Genomic DNA, 19,134 nt, shown 5'->3' on the forward strand with positions numbered 1-19,134 from the left:
AGCCATCCCCCCTCCCCATACACCCTGTGCCATCCCCCACCTCCATACGCCCCGTGCCATCCCCCCTCCCTGTGCCATCCCCCACCTCCATACGCCCCGTGCCATCCCCCCTCCCTGTGCCACCCCCCCTCCCCCATACACCCCGAGCCATCCCCCCTCCCCATGCCACCCCCCCTCCCCCATACACCCTGTGCCATCCCCCACCTCCATACGCCCCGTGCCATCCCCCCTCCCTGTGCCATCCCCCCTCCCCCATACACCCTGTGCCACCCCCCACCTCTATACGCCCTGTGCCATCCCCCCTCCCCATGCCATCCCCCACCTCCATACACCCCGAGCCATCCCCCCTCCCCATACACCCTGTGCCATCCCCCACCTCCATACGCCCCGTGCCATCCCCCCTCCCTGTGCCACCCCCCCTCCCCCATACACCCCGAGCCATCCCCCCTCCCCATACACCCTGTGCCATCCCCCACCTCCATACGCCCCGTGCCATCCCCCCTCCCCATGCCACCCCCCTCCCCCATACACCCTGTGCCATCCCCCACCTCTATACGCCCCGAGCCATCCCCCCTCCCTGTGCCACCCCCCCTCCCCCATCCCCCCTGTGCCATCCCCCTCCCCGTCCCATACCCCGCCCCATACGCCCCGCCCCCGGGGCGGTGGCGGCCGCAGCAGGCCCGGCGGGGGGGGCGGCCCGGCGCTGTCAGTCCCGCGCGGCCCCGCCCTGCCCGGCTCAGTCCCGCTCGCCGCGGAGCCCGAGCAGCCCGAGCCAGCGAGAGCCCCGCGGCCGAGGTACCGGGCGGCCCGGGGGGAGATATGGGTAGAGGCGGGTGGGGTCAGAGGGGGTCTATGGGGTCTGTGGTCAGGGGGGTATGTGGGTAGAGGCTGGTGGGGTCAGAGGGGGTGTCTGGGGTCAGGGGGTATGTGGGTAGAGGCTGGTGTGGTCAGAGGGGGTCTATGGGGTCTGTGGTCAGGGGGGGTATGTGGGTAGAGGCTGGTGGGGTCAGAGGGGGTGTCTGGGGTCAGGGGGTATGTGGGTAGAGGCTGGTGTGGTCAGAGGGGGTCTATGGGGTCTGTGGTCAGGGGGGTATGTGGGTAGAGGCTGGTGGGGTCAGAGGGGGTGTCTGGGGTCAGGGGGTATGTGGGTAGAGGCTGGTGGGGTCAGAGGGGGTCTATGGGGTCTGTGGTCAGGGGGGTATGTGGGTAGAGGCTGGTGGGGTCAGAGGGGGTCTATGGGGTCTGGGGTCAGGGGGTATGTGGGTAGAGGCTGGTGGGGTCAGAGGTGGTCTATGGGGTCTGTGGTCAGGGGGGTATGTGGGTAGAGGCTGGTGGGGTCAGAGGGGGTCTATGGGGTCTGCGGTGGGGGGGTATGTGGGTAGAGGCTGGTGGGGTCAGAGGGGGTCTATGGGGTCTGGGGTCAGGGGTTATGTGGGTAGAGGCTGGTGGGGTCGGAGGGGGTCTATGGGGTCTGGGGTCAGGGGGTATGTGGGTAGAGGCTGGTGGGGTCAGAGGGGGTCTATGGGGTCAGGGGGTATGTGGGTAGAGGCTGGTGGGGGGAGCACTCAGGGTGGGGGCTGTGTGTGAGGCGGTGTTATGATGGGTATTGGGGGTGAGGAGGTTGTGGGGACGTGTGTGGGTTGGGGGCTAAGAGGGGACATAGTGGGGAGTTGGGGCATGACTTGGTTATGGGAGCTTCAGGGGTGAGATGGGGCCCTAGGAAGTTGGGAGTGGCAGGGCTGTTCTGGGGGGTGTGGGGGTCAGTGGGGTTGGCGTAGGGGTGAACAGGGGTGGGTGGGGGTAGTTGGGTGGGTGTGCAGTGGGGTTCTAGCAGTGAGGTGTGGGGGAAAAGCCTACTCTCCCCTATCCTGTTCTGGAGGGAGGGGTTCATTTACCCCTTTGTGTCCCCTTCTCTTGGGGGTCATCCCCCCGCCCTGCCCTGCCCTGCCCTGCCCTGCAAAGCCCTGCTTGGGTTGAGCTTTGTCTCAGCCCAGCAGCTGGTGCAGGGAGGGCGGTTAGGAAACACTTCCCTGGCTGGTTCGTCCCTTCCTTTGGGGGTGTGCTGAGTAACTGGGGATGGGTGGGGGCCTGGGCTACACTGAGAGACTTGTGGGTGGGGGGAGAACAGCCAGCTGAGCTGAGCAAACATCCTGGCTAGCCTTTCCGTGACCGTCTCTTGCATATGTACACCCACTTCCCCTGAGGAGCTGTGTGCAGAGGCCACTACTGTCTGAGTGTAGCAAGAGTGTGACTTGTTAATCAGCGTAGGAGTGCTCGCTGCTTGGTCTCCTGTGTCACTGTCAACTGGAGAACACCTACAGCTGATGCTAGAAGAAGTTTGTTTGAACCAAGCTGACTGAAATGGTGGAGGTTCCCCCATGCCCCCACTATTTGACTTGCTGTGTGTGTGCGTGCCTGCTCCTCTGGTCATTTTCCTGTTAAAGGAGCAGTGTCCCAGTGCTAACAAACTGCATTTCCATATTTTCTGAACAGCAACTCTGCGTTCTAAAAAGTGCTCCTTGCTTACTACTGAGGTGGTTTTTAAACACTGATGTTAGGGGGGTGGGAAGGAGGAATAGCTTTGTAGTGTCTTAGGAGTAAGTAAGCATTCCAAAACCATGACTGAGCTTTTCTCTCCAGCACTAACAGTCTGGCAGCCAAGTCTTTTCAGCAGCAGCCAAGCCCCCTGAATCCAGCCTCAGCCGCCAGACAACCCGAGCATAAAACAGTAAGTTGTGGAGTCAGTTTATAGTGGGCAGTCTGTGACTGGAGGACATGTTGTGTGCTGAGACCTCAAGCTGATTGAAACTAACTGGGTCATGGATAAAGGAAAAAGTCACGTTTTAAGCAAATTGTGAAAAGGATTTAAAATTGTGTTATAACATAGACAAGAGACTATTTAAGGGCTTTAGTTGTGCATTCCTATTTATATTCCACTTTCAGTCACACTTTACTTTGATTGTACCAAGTGTCTTCTGTCCTCCAAACAGCTGTAATTTATGGTCTGTTTTCCTTCCTTAGCTACGGGTGAGAGTGCAGGGGCCTTAAACTGGAATCATGTGCCTAGTAGAAGATATTTGCTTAGAGAGGTTGTATCTAAATGGAAAATGCACAGAGTTACGTGACCCACACCCAGCAGGTTATCAGAAGCTTGTGTAAACAAAATGAAAAGGAGTACTTGTGGCACCTTAGAGACTAGCCAATTTATTTGAGCAAAAGCTCACGAAAGCTTATGCTCAAATAAATTGGTTAGTCTCTAAGTTGCCACAAGTACTCCTTTTCTTTTTGGGAATACAGACTAACAGGGCTGTTACTCTGAAACCTGTAAACAAAATATACATTGTAATCTTCTGTTTGTGTTTGTGAGGATTAGAGGTAAGGAATGTAAGGAATGTATTAGACAAATATTGACTGGCTCCAGGGCAATAACAGCACAAAACTACACCAGGTAGGAACAGTTCCTGAGACTGGTTTTTTGTTAAAAGAAAAGGAGTACTTGGTTAGTCTCTAAGGTGCCACAAGTACTCCTTTTCTTTTTGCGAATACAGACTAACACGGCTGTTACTCTGAAACCTGTTTTTTTGTTGGAAGCGAATAACATGTCCCTTATTCCTGAAGATAAATGTTGGCAGAATCCCTTGTATTAATAAATGTGTAATAAGAGACCTATGCTGCCTTAGAATGAAGATAGACTAGATAGCTTAATTGAGGGGGTGGGGGAGACGTGTCTCTACATTCTAAAGTGTGGTGGGTTGTAAGAATTTTTTATGTAAGATGCACTTCCTCTCCTTGAAAACTGAGATAGGTGCCAATGAAATCAGATGGCTTTGAATGTTGAGCCTTTGTTTCCCTATTTTGAAAAGAAATTTTGTGGAACAGTAAACTTCCAAAAGTAGAGCCACAGTCATCTGAATTCAGAGGTGATTTGCAACAATAATTTCCTAAGGAAATCTTGCGGCATTTCTCAGAACATGGAATAATCCTCACGTCCTGCCCAGCATCCCTCCCAACACACGGTTATAAACAAATCCTTGTGTGAATGCCAAGTGTAAAATGGCAGCCTCTTTAGCCAGCAGGAATCTGATGCACTACTGTGCAAAGCGCGGGGGATACACAAAGCAGGAAAGGTGGTATATAAAGCCAAATTCTGTGCTTTCTAAAGGGGTCATGTATCAGATGAAATCAGGCTCGGCAGGCAACTGATTCCTAGATGCTGCTGAGCATTAATTTTTTTACGAAGCGCTCTCGGTCTGCCGTTTGTATAATGAAGAGTCTTGTAATTGACAAGCCTCTTATTAAATAAATCCATACAATAGGTGAAATACTCTGAGGTTATTGCCTATGGGGAAAGGCTACCATCTGCACTCATTCCTTTCTTGGATGAGGGGACAAAAGTAATGCAGACTCCAGATGGAGTCAAAAAATGGAAGAAAGAAGGCTGTCTTTAGCACCTAGCAGTACTAAAGGAGTGTTCCTTACTGTGTGCTCTTTGGTTGCCCTATGCTCCTTTAGCTCTAAGTTCTATTAAAATAAGTTCCTGTCTGAGGATCTATTAAACTCCAGTCAGAGGATCTAGAACTTCAGTTTGAGTTCTTTTAAAATAAGATCCTGAACTCAAAGCAGCCTGACTGGTTTAGCAACTATAAAAAAGTTAGCTTTTGCACTTTAGTGTTGTGACATATAAAATATCAAAGTTCAGAGCTACAATTCTGAAGAAAGTGTTGAGCTCAGTATTAGGTAAAGGATATGTTTAATGCATATGTTATTTATTAATACCTATTGCCACATGCCTGTTCATTACTGAGCTGAGACTTTATGAATGGGCCAAGCCCATTAGACATTCTCCCATACATATAATCTTGAAACATTTTTAAGAGGGACTTTGGGTTAAAATTATATTATAAATTTTTTTGTTTGCATGGTGTTTTGACTATCTAAAGAACTTCATATGTACCATTATTACAAAACAAATAAACAACAAGAGCGCCCTGAGGCCCCAATGTTGATTAGTAAAAAGAAAAGGAGTACTTGTGGCACCGTAGAGACTAACCAATTTATTTGAGCATAAGCTTTTGTGGGTGAATACCCACTTCCTCAAATGCATGTGGTGAAAATTTCCAGAGGCAGGTATAAATATGCAAGCAAGAATCAGGCTAGGGATAACAAGGTTAGTTCAATCAGGGAGGCTGAGGCCGTCTTCTAGCAGTTGAGGTGTGAACACCAAGGGAGGAGGAAACTGCTTTTGTCCTTGGCGAGCCATTCACAGTCCGTGTTTAATCCTGAGCTGATGGGGTCAAATTTGCAAATGAACTGAAGCTCAGCAGTTTCTCATTGAAGTCTGGTCCCGAAGGTTTTTTTGCTGCAGGATGGCCACCTTTACATCTGCTATTGTGTGTCCAGCGAGATTGAAGTGTTCCCCTACAGGTTTTTGTATATTGCCATTCCTTGCATAATGACTTAGCCACTCCCAGTCTCTATTCAAGACTAAGTTAATTGTATCCAATTTGCAAATCAATTCCAATTCAGCAGTCTCTCGCTGGAGTCTGGATATGAAGTTTTTCTGTTGTAATATCAGGTTTCAGAGTATCAGCCGTGTTAGTCTGTATTCGCAAAAAGAAAAGGAGTACTTGTGGCACCTTAGAGACTAACCAATTTATTTGAGCATGAGCTCATGCTCATGCTCAAATAAATTGCTTAGTCTCTAAGGTGCCACAACTACTCCTTTTCTTGTTGTAATATCGCAACTTTCATGTCTGTAATCGCGTGACCAGAGAGATTGAAGTGTTCTCCGACTGGTTTATGAATGTTATAATTCTTGAAATCTGATTTGTGTCCATTTATTCTTTTACGTAGAGACTGTCCAGTTTGGCCAATGTACATGGCAGAGGGGCATTGCTGGCACATGATGGCATATATCACATTGGTAGATATGCAGGTGAACGAGCCTCTGATAGTGTGACTGATGTTATTAGGCCCTGTGATGGTGTCCCCTGAATAGATATGTGGGCACAGTTGGCAATGGGCTTTGTTGCAAGGATAGGTTCCTGGGTTAGTGGTTCTGTTGTGTGGTATGTGGTTGCTGGTGAGTATTCGCTTCAGGTTGTCGGGCTGTCTGTAGGCAAGGACTGGCAGATGTAAAGGTGGCCATCCTGCAGCAAAAAAACCTTCAGGACCAGACTTCAACGAGAAACTGGATGAAGTGAGCTGTAGCTCACGAAAGCTCATGCTCAGATAAATTGGTTAGTCTCTAAGGTGCCACAAGTACTCCTTTTCTTTTTGCTGAGCTTCAGTTCATTTGCAAATTTGACCCCATCAGCTCAGGATTAAACAGGGACTGTGAATGGCTCGCCAAGGACAAAAGCAGTTTCCTCCTCCCTTGGTGTTCACACCTCAACTGCTAGAAGACGGCCTCAGCCTCCCTGATTGAACTAACCTTGTTATCCCTAGCCTGATTCTTGCTTGCATATTTATACCTGCCTCTGGAAATTTTCACCACATGCATTTGACAAAGCTTATGCTCAAATAAATTGGTTCGTCTCTAAGGTGCCACAAGTATTCCTTTTCTTTTTGCGAACACAGACTAACATGGCTGTTACTCTGAAACCTGTTGATTAGTAAAACACTGTGCTCAGATTTGATGAACTAAGGAATGAAGTGATGGTTCCAACTCTTTCTGCCTTCTTTCATCTCACTGCAGTGAGAAGTGGGCTATCTTGTCCCACAGCACGCAGGCATACAGGCTTCAAGCACTGTTAGAACTGAAAGAATCTTTAAAATCCAAAGTACCTCTCACCATTTATGCTGTTTGCTTTTTCATTTTTCTGAGTTTTGACAATGAAAACAAGGGTGTCAATTTCACTTCCGTTTATGGTTGATTTCTAGACAGTTTCGCTTTCTCCTTTTCATGCACCATGCTGCAAACATTGCAAAGGGAATGTTTAAATTCAAGCTGTCTTTAATGACACTTAAATATGTAATGAAACTATTTCTAGTACAAGGATTTGTAAGATCTTTAAATTTAAATGTAAATTTTGAGGTTAACCCCCTTTAAGATACAGTCCTTAGTTTATTCTGATAAAATCCTGTAAGTGGCCATGGGGAGTATGGAGGAGCAGCAAAGAGTTCACAGGTCATAAGGAAAAGGTAACTGCCTCTATCTGACACCCAACAACCCCCCACCGAAAATACTCTAAACTGTTATGATTTAAAGGAATACAAACAAGTGCTTCTGGGGAAGGTTGTGGGAGCAGTGTAAGTTTATGTGGGAGTTGGATTGCTCATTTGTGAGGTTCATGCTTGTAGTCACAGGTCTAATTGTATTAATTGTGAGTAAAGATTATTTGCATGAATAAGGGCTGTAGGCTTGGGCCCTTTGCTTTATGTATGGTAGTACACAGAATGTGCTGCCTACAAACTGTATGTACGTGAAATTGTGGTCCCTTGCTTTGCCAAAACATGCCTCTTTGATCAGATCTCTGAAAGCTGGGATCATTCCAGAAATTGTGAAGGCAAAAATAGTCTCTGGTTTCCAGCATGTGTCACTAGAAGGTGCTGCCTTTTCTCTTTGGAGACAGTTTCAGAACTTTTTCCACAGATTCTTTTTCAGAATTTTCATACCTGAGGCATTAGATAGAGTACAGTGTACAGTACGATATCCTGGCTCTTCCAGTGTAGATAGCTCAGTGAACATTGTTTCTCCTGATGGGGTGCTTTTTAAGCTTGATTGTGGAAATTTGGTTTTCTTTTGACAGTCCTAACTGTGTCAGAAAGATGGATTCATTGCTAGGACCATTCTGCTTCCTCTTTGTTGAGGGTTTTATTTCATCTTGTGAAACAAGCAATTCTAAGGGATAATTTCTTTGGGCCTGTTCCTGTGTGTTTGTGTGTGTACCTTTGCTTTTGCCATCCTGTCTGACCAAATACTTTGAATCCCCTCCAAGCTGAGTTGTCTTGTCTCATTCTTGACAGGTTTCAGAGTAACAGCCGTGTTAGTCTGTATTCGCAAAAAGAAAAGGAGTACTTGTGGCACCTTAGAGACTAATAAATAAATAAATAAATAGGTTAGTCTCTAAGGTGCCACAAGTACTCCTTTTCTTTTTGTCTCATTCTTGATGTTTTCTGTCATTCCTATGAAGCACGTGCTTTCAGGTTGCAATGATGTGGTGTGTGTTTGTTTCTAATATTTCAGAGGAGTGGTCAGTTTTGACTGGGGACCCTGAGAAGAAGAGTTTCTTCATTTAAATTTCTTGGTGGGTTTCTCAAACAGCTCTTGCTTATTTCCACTTATCTGTTTCCGGTTCCGAGGTTTACAGTTCAGGTATTGATTTTGTGGCTGGCCTGTTGCAAATGCATGTTAAGCCAGTTATGAGTTAATCTCACCCCTGGTAGTGCCTGTCCTCTGTACTGCGGGGCTATCTTTATGTGCACTCAGACTGTGTGCTTTTGGGGTATGTGGCATCAATCCTTTGTGCACACACAGCTATGCTTGGATGTGGAGTCAGTTTGCCATTGGCTATGCTGGTGAAAGGCATTTCCTTGTGCACCCTCTTTGTGTTTGGTTCTGTTTTCCACCAATGTTTAAATGCTATGATCTCACTTAGTCCATGTCTGAATGACAAGTTGCATTGGTTTAAAGGGGGGGAGGGGCGCTTGGGTTTTTTAAAACTATTTAGTTAAAGCCCTGGGTAGATACCCTTACACTGATTTAAAACAGGCTTATATTGACTTGACTTAATTTGGTAATGAATTAACTTAAACTGCTCAAAACAAGCTAAGTAAATTGACTTAACCTAGTGCAATGTATAATGCAGTCAAGGCCTAAAGTGGTTTATGCTTTAATCTGTACAACGTTTTTCCCTTTTGTTTCTGCATAGCCGTGGCTAGAGGGGGGACAGGTGAAAATGTTCTCTGTGGGGTAATCAGCAGTGCTGAGAGCCTCACCAGAGAGTCTTCGCTAGACTTTCACAGGAAATCTGATGCTTGCTACCACTGGTGCAGCTCTGTCCATGGCAATGGTGAAAGTATAGTGTAGACGTAGACAGGCCAACAGCATTTTGAGCACCCTGCTGAGAGTGGACGGCGCAGAGAAGACACCATTGAATGCCAATGCACTGGCCTGCTAGCACTCCCCCGAGGGGTGGTGGAACTGGGGAAGTTTTTTAAGTCCAGCGTAGACAAGGCCAAAGGTTCTGATACCTTGCGACCGAAGGGGTGGCAAAGGATACACTGCTTTCCGTCCCTTGTGGAACAAGGGACAGCTGCTCCCTTCAAGTCCTCTTTTCCTCCTCCACCCGGGTGTAGGACAGCTGTAGACATTCCTTTTTAATGTATTTGATTGTGGGGTGGAAAACCCCTGCAGTGCTGCTGCTTGGATAGTGGTGCCTTGACAGTTTACAGATGCTAATAGATCTATGCCACTGCCATGGAAGCTAGACCCAGGAACCGATTGTTTAGCCGCATATAGACTTGTTAATTGCTGTGTAGGCTCCTGTGTTATACTGAAGGATGCAGATGTTTCAGCATTTGCTCGACTTTTGCCACCTTTTGTATCAAACAAACTAACCCATCTCTCTGTCCCTCATTGACCCCCAAACTGATCTCTGTGAAATGGCTCTGGAGACATGTTTCACTTTGATTTAAAAAAAATGGTGGTGTTGAAGCACTTGTTCTGTTCTTAATCAATATCCAGGATGTAGAGAACTTCTAAACGTGGATCTCTTCTTTTAATAACCCCTGAAGAAGCCCATGATGGAACACTCCATAGCCTCCGTGCAAAACTGCCATGGAAACGTATGAGTCTCGGTCCAAAATGTACTTGCCTGTCTTTTATGAAGGTGATTGTTAAGGAGACACTGGGGATCTTTACTTACTTGGGTATATAGAATTTTGCAAGGCTGTTTTCAGAGTGTGGAACCAGGTGCCTGAAGAAACAAGACAGGTTTATATCCACCCAGGGAGTTTCTGATGCTCGTATGAGCCTAGTATCGAAGGCCTGATTTAAAAACATAGCTGCACCAGTTTAACTAAAGATGTGATGGTTGAAGTGCTACAGCCTTGTGTGTAGAAACTCATAAAACAGCTTTAAACTGATAAGTGCAGCCAGGCAGGGGTAGATTGGTTTTAAATCAACGGAAGTTGAACTGAAGCAGCTTTCTCTGTGTATGCAAGTGTTGGTTCATGTTGCCAGCTGCGGACGTAAAAGAGACAGTCACGCAGCAATTCAGAATCATGTAGATTAAAAAAAAAAATCTGCTGAAATCCAGACTAGTCCAATTGGCATAAAAGGAAATGAAATCTGATACCTTGCCCTTCCACTGGTGCAGCATAAGTGAACAAAAATAACGAGGAGTCTTTGTGGCACCTTAGAGACTAACAAATTTATTTGGGCATAAGCTTTCGTGGGTTAGGACCCACTTCATCAGAACAGTCTTCTGAAATTGCAGGGGGCATACTGCATGACGCAAGGGCTCTTTTGGATAACCCTTCCACAATAACTTTTAGATTGCTTTCAGTATAGCCAGGAGTCTCTAGAACTGACTGCAACTCTTATGAGATAGGACTCCTCCATGCATGGAGGCGTTCCTCATTAACTCCATGAGTAGACGTTGTTTTGGAATAAGATGAACAGGACTAGATTGTCCTAGATTGTCGGGCTCAACGGGTAGTGATCAATGGCTCCATGTCTAGTTGGCAGCCGGTATCAAGTGGAGTGCCCCAAGGGTCGGTCCTGGGGCCGGTTTTGTTCAATATCTTCATAAATGATCTGGAGGATGGTGTGGATTGCACTCTCAGCAAGTTTGCGGATGATACTAAACTAGGAGGAGTGGTAGATACGCTGGAGGGCAGGGATAGGATACAGAGGGACCTAGACAAATTGGAGGATTGGGCCAAAAGAAATTTGATGAGGTTCAACAAGGATAAGTGCAGGGTGCTGCACTTAGGACGGAAGAACCCAATGCACAGCTACAGACTAGGGACCGAATGGCTAGGCAGCAGTTCTGCGGAAAAGGACCTAGGGGTGACAGTGGACGAGAAGCTGGATATGAGTCAGCAGTGTGCCCTTGTTGCCAAGAAGGCCAATGGCATTTTGGGATGTATAAGTAGGGGCATAGCGAGCAGATCGAGGGACGTGATCGTTCCCCTCTATTCGACATTGGTGAGGCCTCATCTGGAGTACTGTGTCCAGTTTTGGGCCCCACACTACAGGAAGGATGTGGATAGATTGGAGAGAGTCCAGCGAAGGGCAACAAAAATGATTAGGGGTCTGGAACACATGACTTATGAGGAGAGGCTGAGGGAGCTGGGATTGTTTAGCCTGCAGAAGAGAAGAATGAGGGGGGATTTGATAGCTGCTTTCAACTACCTGAAAGGGGGTTCCAAAGAGGATGGCTCTAGGCTGTTCTCAATGGTAGCAGATGACAGAACGAGGAGTAATGGTCTCAAGTTGCAGTGGGAGAGGTTTAGATTGGATATTAGGAAAAACTTTTTCACTAGGAGGGTGGTGAAACACTGGAATGCGTTACCTAGGGAGGTGGTGGAATCTCCTTCCTTAGAGGTTTTTAAGGTCAGGCTTGACAAAGCCCTGGCTGGGATGATTTAATTGGGAATTGGTCCTGCTTCGAGCAGGGGGTTGGACTAGATGACCTTCTGGGGTCCCTTCCAACCTTGATATTCTATGATTCTATGACTAAGGCACTCTTATTCCAGAGTAAGTTGTCACACATGGAGTTAATCGGGAACAACTTCATGTGTAGACAAGCCCATAGGTTCTCTCTTGACGAAAGCCTGTTTAGCTATGTAAATTTCTGGCCCAAGACATTATTTTAGCCAGGGCTTCTAATCTCCAGGAGTTTATCTAGGTAAACATTTTGAGGCCTGATTACAGATGGAAAAGCATCAAAGTTTTCACGCTTAACCTGTGCAACCATTGCAGAAATATAAAAGGAGTACTTGTGGCACCTTAGAGACTAACCAATTTATTTGAGCATAAGCTTTCGTGAGCTACAGCTCAAGTACTCCTTTTCTTTTTGCAAATACAGACTAACACGGCTGTTACTCTGAAACCTGCAGAAATATAGGGATTCAGACACCTGTGCTCCTGGAATCGTTTGTTGGGACGAGGGGATTGTAACCTCAGCTGTTGATGTATCTTCTTTGCTCCTTTCCATCAGCCTTTATTGCAAGGGATCTTTGAAGGGAAACAAGCTCTTTACCAGCTCAGGAGTCTGGTTGCCCTTGGAATCAGCAATCTGTGGCCACATAATTATTTCAGAGAAAAGTAGCATGTCCTGTTAGTGGTCACTGTATATGGTGAGCTGTGCTGAGACCAGAAAGGTTTCCATCAGGGAATGTGGCTGGTGTCGTGGAGGCAAAGACAAGTGAATTATGACTTTAGCTGGCGCTCCATAACACCAGTTTGCCTATCACCTCTTCCCCCAGCGCTTCAGGAATGACCCGATGCGGAACCATGTGGACTAGCTAGTACAGGCCTTACCCCTCTGGCAGCTGGGACCACGGAGATTTTAAAATAGTAAATATCCTTGATTGAAGTGGTTTGGAATTGGCTGCCACAGCAAACGGTGATTTGGGGATGGCAGCAGGAGGTTTTGTCTCCCTTGTGTAATCATCTGTCTCTGGTGTTCAGCTCGCCTCTTTGTGAATCGTTCAGTTGCCATGCGCCATGCGGTAGCGTTGGGTGAGCCTGCTGCACTAGAGCAGTTGTTCCCGCTCCTTTCCCAGCATCCCTTGTCTCCAGGAGGGACAGGACAGCTAAAAGGAGCTGGTTTCCTTCTCTTTTTTGCGGGGGGAGGAAGGGATAGAGTTACTGACCAAAATTACCTGAAGGGGACAATAAAAGTGGCACCTTGTCTGGCATATAAATTTTGCCTGGCCTTGTTCCTTCAATGCACTGACAAGAACAAGGTTTTCATTGCTGTTAGCCCTACAGAGCTGCCCCAGATGTAGCAGAATAAACTAAACTGTTGTTCAGCCTCTTACATAACTACCATCAAAAGCCTGACTCCAGGCTCCTCCTCCTTGGAGACAACAAACACACAAACCAGGAGAAACAATAGCTTGGTTTTCAGAGACTGGGTTGATGTTGCCAGCAGCCTCATCCGCGTACCTGAGCCAAGAATGCTTCTGTAGGATTGGGGCATAGAGAGCAGTATCTCGCTGCCTCAGTCAGTGACCACCCGTTAGAAGAAAGTGAAATGCTCATCCCGAAATAATGCACCTTGTCCCCTTGTGCAGTGCTGAAACAGCGCTGCTTAGGATTTCTGTAGCAGCTGTGTCCCCATATGTCTCAAACCACATTCCAGCGGTAGGTCACCACTAGGTACAAGCAAGGGTTTTCCCCCTCCTGAATCAGACATTTGGCTTTTGCCTGGACTGTTGCTTCTGCCGTCTCTCTAGCTTAGTCAGTGACTTTGATATAAGCAGTTTAATCCTGTGTTTTGGGGCGTTTATTCTGTACTAATCACTGTGGTATTGACTTCAGATTTTTCTGTTGCCGGATTTGCTGGGCTTCCATCTGTTCTTGCAGTTTTCTTGCCAAAAGTAGTAGATTTGGACCCTCTCAACTTGCACCAGTCCCTGCTTTTCTGGACTGTTTGCAATGGCCAATAGCTCTTCAGTGCTGCCCGTTCAAGTGGAAAGGATGTTGGGACATGTCAGTCCAGTGTGTGTGCTGGCTCTTTGGCACAGATGTGCTTAGGAGGCATCCTTGAAACTAACATGACAGATCTATAGTGGGGAAACTCATCCAGACTCTGGTAACTTCTTTCTTGAAACAGTGAAGAAAAATGTGTGAATTTAGTTTTTTAAATTTAAAAATCCTCCCTAAAGCTCAGTGGTGTTATCCAGCCCGGCTAGATAGTGAAATGGGGAAGTAAATTGGTCCGGGATCCATTAGAGATCCATGCTCATCTCCTGGAGAAAAGTCAGCCCCTTGCATTCCAGAAGCTACTGTAGGGAGTGTTCTAGTCACTGCCTGGTCAGTTTAGTGCTCAGCGCACTAGGTGGCTAGACCACCATATCATGACTGTGAATCAGCTACCTGAGTGGTGTATACTGGGAACTTTCTGAGACACTGGAAAGGCTTCCACAATGACCAAGGTGGAGATGATGGGGAAAGTGGATCAAGCTCTGACAGGTGAAATGCAAACAAAGGCCATTTCAACTCAAGGAATCATCAAAGCGTTCAGACAGCCTGTTCCATCTTTTGCCAGTCTGTCAGCAGTGTCATTTCAGAAACAGTTTCTTGGGTTGCTTTACTTTGTTTTATTTCCCTCCCCTCTTCTTGCGTGTCTGTCCGCTGGGCTTGAGTAAAGCTGGTTATGCTGCTCACAGAACTAACTGAAATGGTATTGAGGCTTGCACGGTGCATATGTCTTTACTGCACCAAAATAGGTGTGTTTGGTTTTGGTTTTACAATGCGCTTCAGCGATCTCACTGCAAACTTCTAGTGGAGACCAGGCATTCTTTATTATGAGGTAACTAGATGAAGGCAGCCATGGGCGGGGACATAATGTTCATCTTGTGTAGCTAGCTACCTCACAGTAAAAACTACAATGTCTGATGGCCACTAGGATTTTACAGTGGGATAGCCGAACACGTGTTAGTTATCCCATGGTAAAAATTCATCTCTTTTTTGGCAGTGAAGACTAAGGCAGTAACTTTCTCTGCAGTATTGTTAATTGCTTTGAAAGTTACAAGCTAGCTAACCTTTCTTACATGAGGAACAAGTACCCGTGGCTATATTTCCCATCTGTATGTAATAGCATTTGGGTCAGATGGTAACTAGCACTGATTCAGGATATTGCCCCTGCTTGGTGTCTGTGCTATTTTCTTTAATAGTGCAACTTATTCTTGATGAGAACCTCCCTATCCTGATCACGTATTCGTATACTTGGATTTAAGTTCCATCTCCATAACTATCATGAGTGTAGGATTGTCTTGAACCTGCTCCCACCGTGGCAACTGGATGAAAGATGTATTCTTTTACCAAAGAAATTCCCCATTTCCTATGTGGTAGGAATTTCAATCCTGAGTCATTAAACCCAAGGGGGACTTATAATAGCTATGACAAAATTGTTGCTATTTTTTGCAGTGATTAATTCAGTTTGTTGTAGCTGCTTGGAGCACAATCCCTCAGAACAGACATTAACAACATTTGAAAGACCTTTCAAAAGCCTACTTAGACATTTCTGACTACTTGCCTCTTTTTGTGGGAGGGGAGGTATCTTCACAACCAAGACTTTTTCTTAAACCTAAAAAGAAAAGGAGTACTTGTGGCACCTTAGAGACTAACCAATTTATTTGAGCATAAGCTTTCGTGAGCTACAGCTCACTTCGTCGGAAATAAATTGGTTAGTCTCTAAGGTGCCACAAGTACTCCTTTTCTTTTTGCGAATACAGACTAAGACAGCTGTTACTCGGAAATCTTTCTTAAACCTGGCATCCTTTCTTCAGTAGCTCAGTCCTCTTCGCTTAAATTCCCAGTTTGGAAAAGAGAAGGAGGGAGGGATAATTTGTGAAATGTTGAAATAGATTAACTATTTGATAAGGATAGTCTCTTACTCCCCTCTAATGTTCATGGGAGTTGAATCTGAGATGACTGAGACCCCTGTAAAGAACACTCAGAAATCACTAGTCACAACTTGAAGCATCTTAAAGGAGTCTGCTTTTCATGAAAAGCTGAATACCCACCTCCACACCCCTTTGAGGGATGTCAGGTTGGACACCCAAAATCTGCTAGTTCCTCCTGAAAGCTTTGGCTGTAGAGGCTTTCCATGTCTGATGTTGATGCCCTTTAATTATTCAGATTTTCTGCTGGCAACTTTAAACTAATCTCCTGAAATTTTCTTCATGATTTCCTCTGTGAACTTCTTGTGGTCTGGGGACTGTTATCTCAAACACAAACAAAGCCTTTTGCATTATGCATCTGCTGCTCCCCAGGAAGGACATTGTAGTCTTGAGTGACACAAACACTGCCTGAAAAGATAAGCTAATCTCCTTATGAAAAGAATGCAGGCTGGTATTTTATGAATGTTGATGGCAGATCCTAAGGGATGTGTAAAAAGAACAGGAGTACTTGTGGCACTTTAGAGACTAACAAATTTATTAGAGCATAAGCGTTTGTGAGTTACAGCTCACTTCATTGGATGCATAGAATGGAACATATAGTAAGAAGATAAAGTGGAATTTGCCATACAAACTGAGAGGCTAATTAGTTAAGATGAGCTATTATCAGCAGGAGAAAAAAACTTGGGATGTGTGTCTGACTTTAAAGTAAGCCTCCAAAAGTAAGTTGGAAAAGAAGATGAATGCACTCAGGGTGAAGCTAAAGGGGGAAATATTGGAAGGCAAAAGAAATTTTATTGTAGGTGTCTTCATTTGAATTATGCACTTGGGGAGACCTAAAGAGATATAGCTTTTGCACAAGTGAATATCTCAAACTTATTTCACCAGAAATATTTAATCAGATGTTAAACAGGCATGATTGAGTTAAAATAGATTCTAAGCTTTTGGCTTGTTACGAGCAAAACTAGAGGGATATGGGTTGGTGGCTTTACATAGAGAGCAAACATTGAGTTAGTGTCTGGCAATGGTCAGTGTCATTTTGCATTTGGATGACAGCAAAATATCTGGACTAACTGCTTGTATGATGTTATAAAGAGGAGCAGGAGGAAATGGACCCATGACATGTATTTCTTCTAATGGAATTGTAATGGCTGGGCAGCGTTTCCATCCAACTGGTCACAAGTTCTCTGACACTAGCTTGCATTTAGTATCTTGGAATCTCTGCTCGAAGGACTATTTCTGGCTGCTTACCCTTCCTTGTGAATACATGTGAGTCTCAACTCTGTGTTCAAGTTATGGGTGGGGTAGAACAATTTATTGGGTGGATGAGTCATGGATCTGTCTTTTGATTGCTCAGCCTCAGGCAGGTTTCAGGCAGATGCATGGAGAACATGGGGCAGGAGATGTCTTTCTCTGTAAGATCAAGGCTTCTGTGGTAGCATTTGGGGAGAGAGGAAGAAAGAATGGGACAAGGGCAGGGTAGGAGAAGCCGCCTTTTGGCCTGATGACCCCCACAATTTTGGGAGTATCTTGAATTCCTCCATCTCTGAATATTGTAAGGGGCTGTTAATAAATTACGTAACACAGTATCATGTTATGTAATTTCTAGACGGCCTGTAAAGTGCAAGGCAACAATCTGTGAGCTCCTGGCTTTTCTGCAATGAGCCTGGCCACTTCTAAAAACATCTGTTTAGAACACTGTTGTATTTTCAGCAGCATTAATGCTTAGCTAGGGGAGTAAGGAAGTGGAGGGGAGAAGGAGGTGGAGTTGCATTATGGCTAGAGATGTGAGAAGAATTGAGTTTTTTGGTTCTTGTTTGATTTGAATTGAAACAGAAATTTTCAGGTTTTTCTTGCTAAAATGAAAAAAAAAATCATTGGAGTCAAATGCAACATTTTGAATGTTAATTTCAAAACAACATTTTCTAAACAAAAGGTCTAATGGAAATGGTTTGAAATTTCGGAATCTTTTAAAGGTGTGTGTGTTTGTTTTTGGCCAAAACTATTCATTGAACTCGACCTGATTCACAAATAGTTTTGGTGCCCCAAATAATATATTATTTGCCAAAAAGCCCTTTGCCCTGCTCTAATGGTGGCTAGTATTGCTCTTCCATGTTAGGCGCAGATTGCCGGCTGGGTTTGCTTTTACCAAATATTTGGATGCTAATATTTAAACTGTATTGTTAAATTTATTAACTTTAATTTGGGATATTGCAGATTATGTACTGGATGTACTTTATGACTTTTTAAACCAAACTCCGTACTTTTGGACAATTTTTAAGCATTCTACCCAGATGTATAGAAATCTTTTAACCTGTGTATTACATAGTTTTAACATTATCTTCAATAGAAATCCTGCTGGGCTCTGTGCTGGCTAATCTCACGTTCCTTGCCTTTCTCTTCCTGTCTTCTGGGAACAGGCCACTTGTCTCCCTGAACTTCCTCCTTTCGCCACCCTGCAGACTGGCCCTTCCCTCGAACATCAGGGCTGCCTCACAACCCCTGTCCCCTTCAGTTAAAGGCTTTCCGATTATGGAATAACAGACACAAGGTGGAAAGTGGGATTAGTGGTGGGCAAAGGACTCTTGTGTCCCAAGGCAAATATGTTAAGTGGCCCCAGGTTTACCTTGTCCTGTCTAATGAATCTGTGGCGTGATGCATGCATAGCTGATCTGCTGCTCGTGGTAAATAAAGATGGACTAACATGTAGGTGATTCATTCCTTCATCTGCTTGGATACAGTGTCCCCCACAAGCTTTCTATAGAGATGTGGGCATCAGAGCATATCGTACCCTTTATTTTTGTCTGTCGCGCCAACATCTTGCATTTTCATGAGCTGAACTCCTGGGACCCGGATATCGACCTTTGTACAAGCCTTGGTGTCAGATCAGTTTGTCAGAGGGAGCCCTGATCTGTAGCAGATCGAAACTCCTGGAATGCCCAGGTTCACACGTCACTGTCCAGGAACAGCTCCTGCCAGCTGACACAGCCAACCTACGTGTGTCTCTTGACCACACATTGCCCTGAAAGATGCCATCTGCATGTCTGCCCAGCCTTGGGGTTGGTGTTCTGTGAGTAATATTCCTGCAGGGACAGAATCCTAAGTAAGGAGGGCATCTGTGGGGTATGAGTACCTTGGGGGGACAGGAATCTCAGGTCATATGGGGTCCCTGGACCACCAATTAGGAATCCTTTCCCTCTGTTGTTGAAGGGTCACCCCAGTGGTGCAGCCAAGAGGGATTGGCAGCACAGTGCCAGGGAGCAGGCTGGCCCGTAGCTGGGGCAGGGGGGAGTGCCCTCATCGTACTGTTACATATGGTGCTAAGGGAGGGAGATGCTCCCAGACCAAGGAAGAGGGAGCCAGCCTAGGAGGACTTCCCCTTCGCACCCAGGCCCTTAGAGTTACTCAGAGGCAATGGGCCCTTTCTGGAGCTGACCTAAGTAATGTTGCAGCCTCAAACCCAGCAAGTAACCCTGCAAAGCTCTGGGCCCAGAAGTGGTGGTGATGCAGCCGTTAAAGGTGACTAGTGCTGTGATTTGAAGTGAGCTCAAC

General features: G+C 45.9%; 1 protein-coding gene across 3 annotated transcripts in view; it reads left to right on the forward strand.

The window, feature by feature from the left end:
* Window positions 1–672: 672 nt before the first annotated feature.
* Window positions 673–19,134, forward strand: part of RHOC (ras homolog family member C) — a 35,134-nt gene continuing 16,672 nt past the window's right edge. For 2 of the 3 annotated variants that reach the window (XM_048826731.2, XM_048826733.2), the window contains exons 1-2: window positions 673–795; window positions 2,641–2,728. The gene's annotated coding sequence lies outside the window, so the exon portion shown is untranslated. The remainder of the gene's footprint in view (window positions 796–2,640; window positions 2,729–19,134) is intronic. The other variant, XM_048826732.2, reaches the window with a different exon arrangement.

Source organism: Caretta caretta, chromosome 21 (genome assembly GCF_965140235.1).
Source record: "Caretta caretta isolate rCarCar2 chromosome 21, rCarCar1.hap1, whole genome shotgun sequence".
Lineage (NCBI taxonomy): Eukaryota > Metazoa > Chordata > Testudines > Cheloniidae > Caretta > Caretta caretta.